Source organism: Octodon degus, unplaced genomic scaffold (genome assembly GCF_000260255.1).
Source record: "Octodon degus isolate 3935 unplaced genomic scaffold, OctDeg1.0 scaffold00017, whole genome shotgun sequence".
Taxonomy (NCBI): Eukaryota; Metazoa; Chordata; class Mammalia; order Rodentia; family Octodontidae; genus Octodon; species Octodon degus.
Window position 1 is genome coordinate 16408320 of NW_004524593.1, and position 9177 is coordinate 16417496.

Sequence of the window (9177 nt, forward strand, 5' to 3'; positions counted from 1 at the left end):
CAAAGCCAGTTTCCTATAAGCCTTTTTTAGTTCTTCTTGGGTAGCATTGGGTTGACCCCCAAAACATCGTAATAAGTCGTTTCCTTCACCATTTTCTACAGGCGGTGAGCGGGCTAGGCCGCGGTTGGGTAGACAGGAAGGAGCGGGTAGCCGTGTGCAGGTCGAGCAGCCGCTGCTCCTCCACCTCTTAGCACATTCTGGAAAGTTCCCTGTGCCTTTAGTCTTACAAGCTCCACTCACTTTTGGTTTCTTCCAGAGTCAGCACCTCTCCCCACCATTGGTAAGGTGGTTTTATGCACATACGCGTGATAAGTTCTCTTGCCACAGTCTGCATTTTTTCCTGAGACCCCTTGGCCTCTTAAATGAGTTTTGAAAATACCTACATGCATTATAAATCCCAATGGATTATACAATGTCGTACATGTCAATGTCATACAATGTCTTCATACAGTAGTACAGCATCATGAGGAATAGTTTCATGGCCCTAGAAATCCCCCTCCTCATTCCTGAATCTCTGACGGCGACTGCTATTTTTCTTGTGTCAGTGTCTTTGCATTTTAGAAGGTCATTGTATTATGCCACTTTCTGTTACTAAAGTGAAATACTTGATGTAGGCACACTTTGTAAAGGGACAGGGTCAATCTAGCTCACAGATCTGGGGGGCATGGCAAGGGCGTTGGGCATATCTGTGATGAGGGCTTTGTGGCAGATGGGACACCAGCGGGGGCAAGAATGAGAGGAAAAGCCACCCTGCCAGATACCAAGGCAAGGGGTGACTGGCATTAGGCACATGCTCAACAGCTTGCTTTGGTGCAAGCCGGCTCAGGGTCCTGGAAGAGCTACCTTAATCCCTTCTGAGAGCAGTACCACTGTCCGTGACCTAAGGACCTTGCATGAGGTCCCATCACCTCGCCCAGTCACAGCAAGGACCAAGCTTCCAACCTGTGAGCCTTGAGGGGACACATCACAGCCAAGCTGTAGCAGCCCTAGACTTGGAATGACAGCAGGTGCAGCCTTTCGGAGCGGGCTTCTTCCACTTAGAGCTGTGGATTCCATGTTCTTCTTATCCTTTATATTTCATTTCTTCTTATTGATGAGCAGCATTGCACTGCACGAAGGAAACAGACAGTTTGTTTATCCATTTACTTACTCAAGGCCAGGTAAGGATTGATTGCTTCCAGATTGGTGATGATTAGTAAAGTTGCTGTGAACAGTTTTGTGTGGATGTAACTTTTTCAAACCAATTCAAATATGAAGGGCAGCAAGTGCTGGGTCGTATAGTAGCACTGTACTTCACTGTGTGCAGAACAGCCACGCAGCTTTCAAGAGTTGGACCCCGCTGCATTCCCACACATGAGGAGTGAGGCCTCGGGTGGCTTTTCACCCTGACAGCCTGTATTATCAGTATTTTGGATTCAGCCATTAAATCTCTCATTTTGGTTTTAAATTACTGTTTCCCAGTGATATATGATGTTGAACATCTTTTTATATGCTTTTTTTTAAATTTAAAGAAAAATAGTGAGGCAGGGCATGGTAGCTACTTTCCTCAGTAGGCTGAGGCAGGAAGATCCCTGTGAGTTCAGGGCCAGCCTGAACTACAAAGTAAGTTGAAGCCCAGCCTGAACTGCACAGTGAGACCTTAGTTTTAAAAAAACAAAAGGGTGTGATCCCTGGCACCACATGCTGCACTGCCCCCTCCCTCCCAGGCACACAGTCGGCCTCCAAGACGAGGCATGGTGGGGCACACGTGTAATCCCAGCACTGGGAAGACTGAAAACAGGAGGATCACTATGAGTCCGAGCTGTGTAGTGAGACCCTGTACCAGATACGTTTTTTGTCCCCCCTTCCCCCGGGAACCGTGGATTGAACTCAGGCCCTTGCGCTTGCCAGGGAAGCACTTATTCCACTGAGCCATCTCCCCAGCCCCCCAGATATGTGTTTTGCAAAGCTACTATCTCAGCCTGTGGCTTTTCTTTTTACTCTCCTAGCAATGTCTTTCTCACAGCAGAAGTTTTTAATTCTCATGTAGTCTAACGACATTTGTGTTTTTGGTGTCATATCTAGAAACTCGTCACCAGCATACATAGTTTTGTTCTTATGCTTTATTCTAGAAGTTGTATCGGATTAACTGTTTGGCTGAAAATTTATGCTGCTAAAGAACAAACGGTACTGTGACATATTTCAAGATTCATATAACTCATCCCATGTGTCTGAAGATCTTACTGTATTTTTAGACAGTTGTACACATATGGAAATTTAGGATAGTGACTTGGAAGTTGAGGGTGTTTCTTAGGAAGCAGGTAAAAGATCAGGAAGCCAGTCAGCTAATAATAAATGTTTTTTTTTTTTTTTTTTTTACCAAAGTTGGTGTAAGAAAAAATGAGGAGAGACATTCTTTATAAAACCAAGTGAAAAATACTGCTTTGGTCAGACCTCTTTACATTTTTCAGTTTATTCTCCATTAGCAAGGCATTAATGTACCTTAATTGTATTGTAAATTTTCCCCTTAGGTTTGCCCAGCTTTCAGTTCCTTAAAGTGTGGGATTAGAACTTTTGCTGCCGTAGAGTCTTGGTAGGGTGGAGCTCCTTCAATAAGTACAGGTAAGAAGGAATGGAGCATCTTAACATTTAATTAGATAATATTTTTTTCTTGGAAACAGGGTTTCTCTGTGTTGTCCAGGCTGACTTTGAACTCACTATGTAGCCTGGGCTGGCCTCAAACTCACAGTGATCCTCCTGCCTCAGCCTCCTGAGTGTTGGGATTATTGTCCATCCACCATCAAGCCCAGAGTTTCTTCAACCTTCATAAAAATATACTTTTATGAAGGATTCTCCAAGAAAGAAAAATTGTGCTTTTGAAGAAACACCCTTGGGGCTGAAGATGTAGCTCAGTGGTAGAGAGCTTGCCTAGCATACATGAGACTCTGGGTTCAATCTCCAGTACTACCAAAGCACAAAAAAAAAAAAAAAAGAAAGAAAGAAAGAAAGAAAGAAAGAAAGAAAGAAAGAAAGAAAGGCAGAAAAAACACATGACAGCAAATCATCTCATCCAATATTTTCATTCATTGGAGCAGTTCCGAAAGTCAACTCTTCTTTAAGAATTTCCAGGATAGAAAGTGTGACTTTCCTTTTCACTGTGCAGGGCCTGACTAGAATGCTGAACTTTTCTCGCCGCTAGACACATTTTCCTGTACTCACAAAGAGAAAGAGAAAGATGCTGGATTTGGGGCTCTTTCCGGCCCTGGGAGAGCACCCTTTCTTCTCATCCCCATTTGGCTGACGGAACAGGGATGGAAGTGGCTGCTCATGAAATCATCACTTGGTACCCATCGCTCATCAGCACTTGGTCCTGTCAGCGCCCGCTGTCTGCCAAGGGCTTGGCAGAGCTGTGATCACGTTAGGGTTTGGTAATCAGTTTATCCTAATACAAACCATATTGGATGATGGAGATTTTATGTGCTTTTATTTCCTTTAAATGGCCTTCTGAACCAAATGTTTGTTACTCTGAAGTAAAGCCAGGTTTGGGCCACCAGGGGAGCCCGCTGCTAAGTAGGAGCCCCTGCTGACTTAGACACTGGGCAGAAAGCTTAGGAAACAGGACCAGGAAACAATGTTTCTGATTTTCTTTATCTGATTAGAGAACCAATAGTGACCTTTTAATTGGTAGAATGCTTTCTGTAATAAAACCTTCTCCAGCCTGCTTTGTTTTGCCTACGTTTTACGTCATCAGAGAGTGCTCAGGAAGCTAGCGTTAGGGGCCAGGGAGATAGCTCAGGAGAATAAGGGCTTGCCTGGCAAGTGCAAGGACCTGAGTTCAATCCCCGGCTCCACAAAAAAAAAAAAAAAAAAAAAAAGAAGTCAGAATTGAAATTCCAGAAGGGGGCAGAGAGGTACTTTCCCGGGAGTTGTCAAACAGCCATGAGGAAGGTTGGGAAGGAGACTAAGCCAAGAGTTTGGACACAGGGCTTGTTCCGGGCCTCCTGTGGGGACACGGCTACAACAAAGCCATTGCCCGAAGATCACATGAGGATAGTATCAACAACTTAATATTTTAAGATGTGGGGTAGCAGAAAGGGAAGGGAACTTGAGGTGAGCATTTGTGGCTGAAGGCAGGAGGCATCTCATTTGAACAGGGACAGAAACGCTAGTACTTATGTGTAGAAGGGGCAGCCATTTCTTTTTTTTTTTTTTTTTCTTTTTAAAGTTTTATTGATAAACAGCAATGAGACAGTTTCAAATCAAATCGGAAGTACAGTTTCAACAAATAATACACTGCATATATTCTTCTTAGTGGTTAATTGCTGTACAAGATGCGGACTTGTGATCCTATTTACAAACACAAATCATTCTATTAGAACAAATCATTCTATTCATTAAGAGAATGCAACTATATATCTATCCTAACCACTTTGAATACACAGATACAAAATGGACATTCATAGGTATATAATGGAATAAGGTTTTTTTTTTTGTTTTTTTTTGTTCCTCGAATGCCTTCAGGGCACTTTTGGCCAGCGGGAGAGGTGTGAGGTTCGAACTCCAGCAACCTGAGGCTGACAGCTTTGTGGAAGCAGCCACTTAAAGGCCTGAGCTAGGGCCAGGCTCCCGGGGCAGCCATTTCTGCCTTCTTTATTCCACCATTTCTCCATTTATTTCTTCAACACGACTGAAGACAGTGCTTATTCGTCCTGTTTCTGCATTCAATTCTTTTTGTCTTACAATTCATTTCTCAGACTGGTACTCAAACCCGAGTTTCCTGAACTTGGATGTCACAGGGCAATTCCCAGGCCTCATTTGCTTTTTAAATTATCCTTATTTCAATTTTAGGCCTCTCCTGGACACTGGGTACTGTGCTGAGTGCTGAGATCTGAAACACAGCAGCCTCTTCTTGTTGCCCGCAGGGTGCATGGGGTCCGAACTCAATTACCCTTCCACAGAGCTTTGCTGGTATCGCTGTGTCCAGACGCTGGAGATGCTTGGGGTTCCCACCCCCTCTCCTCTCCCAGGATGGATTGCTTAGCATCTCACATCATGGCTGTATTTGATAGGGTTCTTCAGAGGGTAAACAGAACCAGTGGAACACACAGGCACGTGCACACACACACACACACACACACACACACACACATTGTACACACACCCTGAGGAGATCTGTTATGGGAAATGGCTCATGTAACCATGGAGGCAGAGATGTAATCAGCCTGAGCCCGAGGGCCCTGGGAGCCAGAGAGCTGACGAAGGAGCTCTCAGGTGAAAGCTCACATCCCGAGGGCCAGGTTCTGTGGTGTTTGAGGGGAGGAAGAAATGATTTCCTAGGTCAGAGAAAGAATTTGTCCTTCTTCTGTCTCTTCATTCTTTCCAGATTCTCATCGAGAGGATCCACACCAGGGAGCTGGATCTTTACTCAGTCTACAGCTTCAAATACTTATCTCTTCTGGAAACTTCCTTGCAGACACACCAAGATAATGCTCTACCAGCTGTCCCGGCATCCTTCAGGCTGCCACATGAAATTAACCTCACAAGGGCCCAGCTCTTGTTCTGGGTGTTCAAGCCCATGGAGCCACCCTGGGCCACCTCCCCTCCTCAACCCTAACAGCCTGTCCCCTCCCTGTCCTGGCTGGTGGATGCCCTCACCCTGTTCCCCTGCAGCCCTAGGCCTCCCACCTCACTGGACACTTCCTCTGCCTCCCTCAAGGCCCAAGGCATCCTCTGAGCCTTCCTCTGGGGACAGCTGTGCTCTTGGCTCTTGGCGCCTCAGGACGTCCCTTTGTTTAGAAGTGGGGTCTTCACAGAGACAGCCAATTGAAAGAGAGCCCTAGGAGGGTCCTAAGGCAGTGTGACTGATACCCTTTAAGGAGAGGCCTTTTCTGTGATGCTGGAGATGGAGCCCAGGGCCTTTGCACTGAGCTGCATTCCCAGCCTTGTTTTACTTTTTATTTGAGAGTCTTTTTAAATTGTCCCCTCTGGACTTGCACTGGTGAGCTTCCTGCCACAGTCTCCCAGTGTGCTGGGATGGCAGGCGTGTGCCACCAGGCCTGGCTAAGAAGGGGACACATAGACACTGATGCAGACACTGAGGACATACAGGAGAAGGTGGCCATGTGACAGAGGTGCCAGGGGTCGCTGGCCACCACGAGAAGCTGCAGAAGGCAGGAAAGGAGCCTGCGAGCCGTCAGAGAGCAGGGCGGCGGCCCACACTTACTATCCCAACTCCTGGCTTCCAGCACTGGGGCAAGATAAACTGACTCAGCTTCAGGCCTTCGCTTACTTTGTGCAGCTCTAGGAAACTGTCTTCCTTATTTTGTCAACAGTCCCCGGGTGGGGGAGTAATTACAGAGTGTCCCAGGCCAAACCTTGAAGGTCAGGCTCCTCAGCTCCCGAGGGCCATTTTAGTTTGCAGACTCACTTGTACAGAAGGCCCCGCTGTGGTCTTTAGGCTAATAGCACTTCTCTATTACCACACTCCAGAACTGTATCTTCCTTGTGACTCTGGGTGTTTGGCTTTTGGGGCTTTTTCTTGTGAATCTGGAGCAGCACCATCCAATACACCATTAACCCCCAAAGCAGGTGACTTTTAATATCAAACTTAAATTCAAAGTATTAAATTAAAAAACCAGTTCCTCAGACACCTTAGCCACATAGCCAATGCCATGTATGTCTGGCAGTGATGGTGCTGCATGGCTTTGCCACAGAGAGGGAAGCCTGCCGCTGGATGGCAGCATGCAGGCTCCAGTCAGGTGAACATACAGAGAGAAATAGCAGGGGTCCTAAAGAGAAATGGAAGAGGAAAAGAGGAGACAAAAAGAAAAAGGAAGCCAATTTATATCAAACCCCAAAGCTCTATGTTCATACTTTGTGCGGTGATGCTGTGATCTTCAGATCTTCTAGGGCTGAGAGAATGAATTCAGCGTCCATGGGCACTGAGCAGAGGCGCCGGCGAACTGAGACCTGAGTGGATGGGACGCTGAGTAAGTCAGCGTTTGTTGTCCACACTACGGTGTCTGTATAAAATCGAACCAAGTCTACAGAACCATCTAGAATCATTTACAGCCATTGGATTCGTTAGTTCTGACTCGAGCAAGGCTTTGGAAGCTGTTTTTCCCCTGCTTTATAAATTAAGGCAAATGCTTTGAGTTACATATATGCGTTTGGCTTGGCTGTCTTTATTCTCACTTCCATGTTTGTCCTGTTGCTTTCTGACCCCACGTACTCCCAAGCTCAGGGCTGCCAGTCTGTTCAAGACAGAAGAGTTGCATTTGTCCCCCTGCCACCAGCCTTCACAGACTGTCATCTGCACTGTGTGCTGGTCCTCATCCTTCCGAGGGACATAATCAGCCCGGGGACGTACCTAGCAATTTGACATATCAACCATCATTTTTCTTGCCCCTTCATTTCTCATAATGGAATTGTGACATTCTTTCCAAGCCTTTGGGTCAGAGTGACATTCGGTTTGCTCCTTTGACCTCTAGTAGCAGTCTTTTTTGTCTGGGCCACAGAGAAGGAGACAGAAGTCCTCCTTTATTGTGGTTAAAGGGCTCACCAGGGACAGTGGGCGGAATGTGCTCCGAGTCTTTTAATGATGGATAACTAACTAATACTTTACAGACCAAGGAGACAACAGAAATATTCTTAATTGACTGCTTGGCTTAGAGAAATCAACTTACTCTTCTGTGAACAAAAAAATCAAGAGAGATCTAGTGCTCTAAATTTTAAACTAGTTGCTGGGAATGGACCTTATCCTAACCTCTAAGGAGGGAAGGTCACCATATTTAGTTTTATTGACAGCAGTGATTCACGTATGGATTTCTTTGCTTCCACGGAAAAATGCTGAGTCCGTTTGGTAGTGAGTCTCATGAGGTTCATAGGGCAGAAGCTTGGTGGGACAGAGGAACAGGAAGCGGTTCTGGGGTGTTGAGTGAGCCATGGCTCCTGGCCTCAGCACTCCTTAGGAGGATGCCAGAGGGGGTGCTCACCTTTCCAAGACCAGCAGCCTGGTGTTGTGATGAGCAGCGGTTGTCCTCCAGAGTAAAGACAAATAGATGACACAAGCAATTTAACGGGTGGATGTGTTCTACACGAGGGTGGGGAGGTTGAACCCCGCTCCCCAGGAGGAAGAACTCATGGACATTCTCATTTAAAAAATCAAAAACACAAAAATCCAACCCAAACGATATAGCATATCTTTGGAAGAGCTAGTATTAAAAAAAAAATTCCAAATTACCAAAGAATGTAAATATAGAGGTCCCTCACTTATCACAGAGGTTATGTCCCAGACACCATTTCATTGAAAAGTGAAAATCAATGAAGTAGTGACGTCATATTTATTTTAGTATTTACATACAAAGGCTTTCTAAACCCTTCCCACACTCTTATAAACCTTTCCCACACTTTTAAAAAAACACTTCTAATGTTCTTAGCCATTTTCCAGACTCGTAGGCCTACATCATCTTGACAGCATACCTGTACTGTACAGTCCTGCAAAGTCCCATGATCTAGCGAAAAATCTGTGATAAATGATTGATTTTTTTTTTTTTTGAAAACCTGTTGAACAATGAGTCTGCAAAAGTCTAACTGTGAAATAGCGAGGGACGACTATACAGGATTTCTCTGAATAATGGGGTTTGCTAGAAATTTCTGTTCTGGTTTTATGTGAATTACTTTCTCCCCTTTCCACCTAGGCTCTGGACACCTTCATAGTCCTGCACACTCGCTTGCAATGGGCTGTCTTTCTCTACAGAAGGGCAGTCATTTGAAATTAGCAGAGAATTCTTAGTTCTCATTTCCAAATCTGTAACTTGAGTGTACACTTCTCCCTTGGACTCCTGATCGGGGTCCGGTTGGCTGCCCAGGCCTCTCCCTGGTTATGCAGCAGGCACCGCAGGCTTCACACTGCCCACCCTATGTCTACCCTGCCACTAGTCTCCCATGTCAGTTTTTGGGAACTCTAGCATTCCTGCTACTGAAGGTCAATAACTTCAAACTTGGCTTTATTTATTTATTTATTTATTTATTTATTTATTTATTAATGTATTTGGTGCAGGGTCTCACTATGCAGCTCCGACTCATGGTGATCCTCCTGTTTTCAGCCTCCCCAGTGCTGGGATCACAGGCATGCGCCACCACACCTGGTCTTGTTGGCCGGCAGTGCACCCAGAGGTGAGCCAGCACAGCATGTGA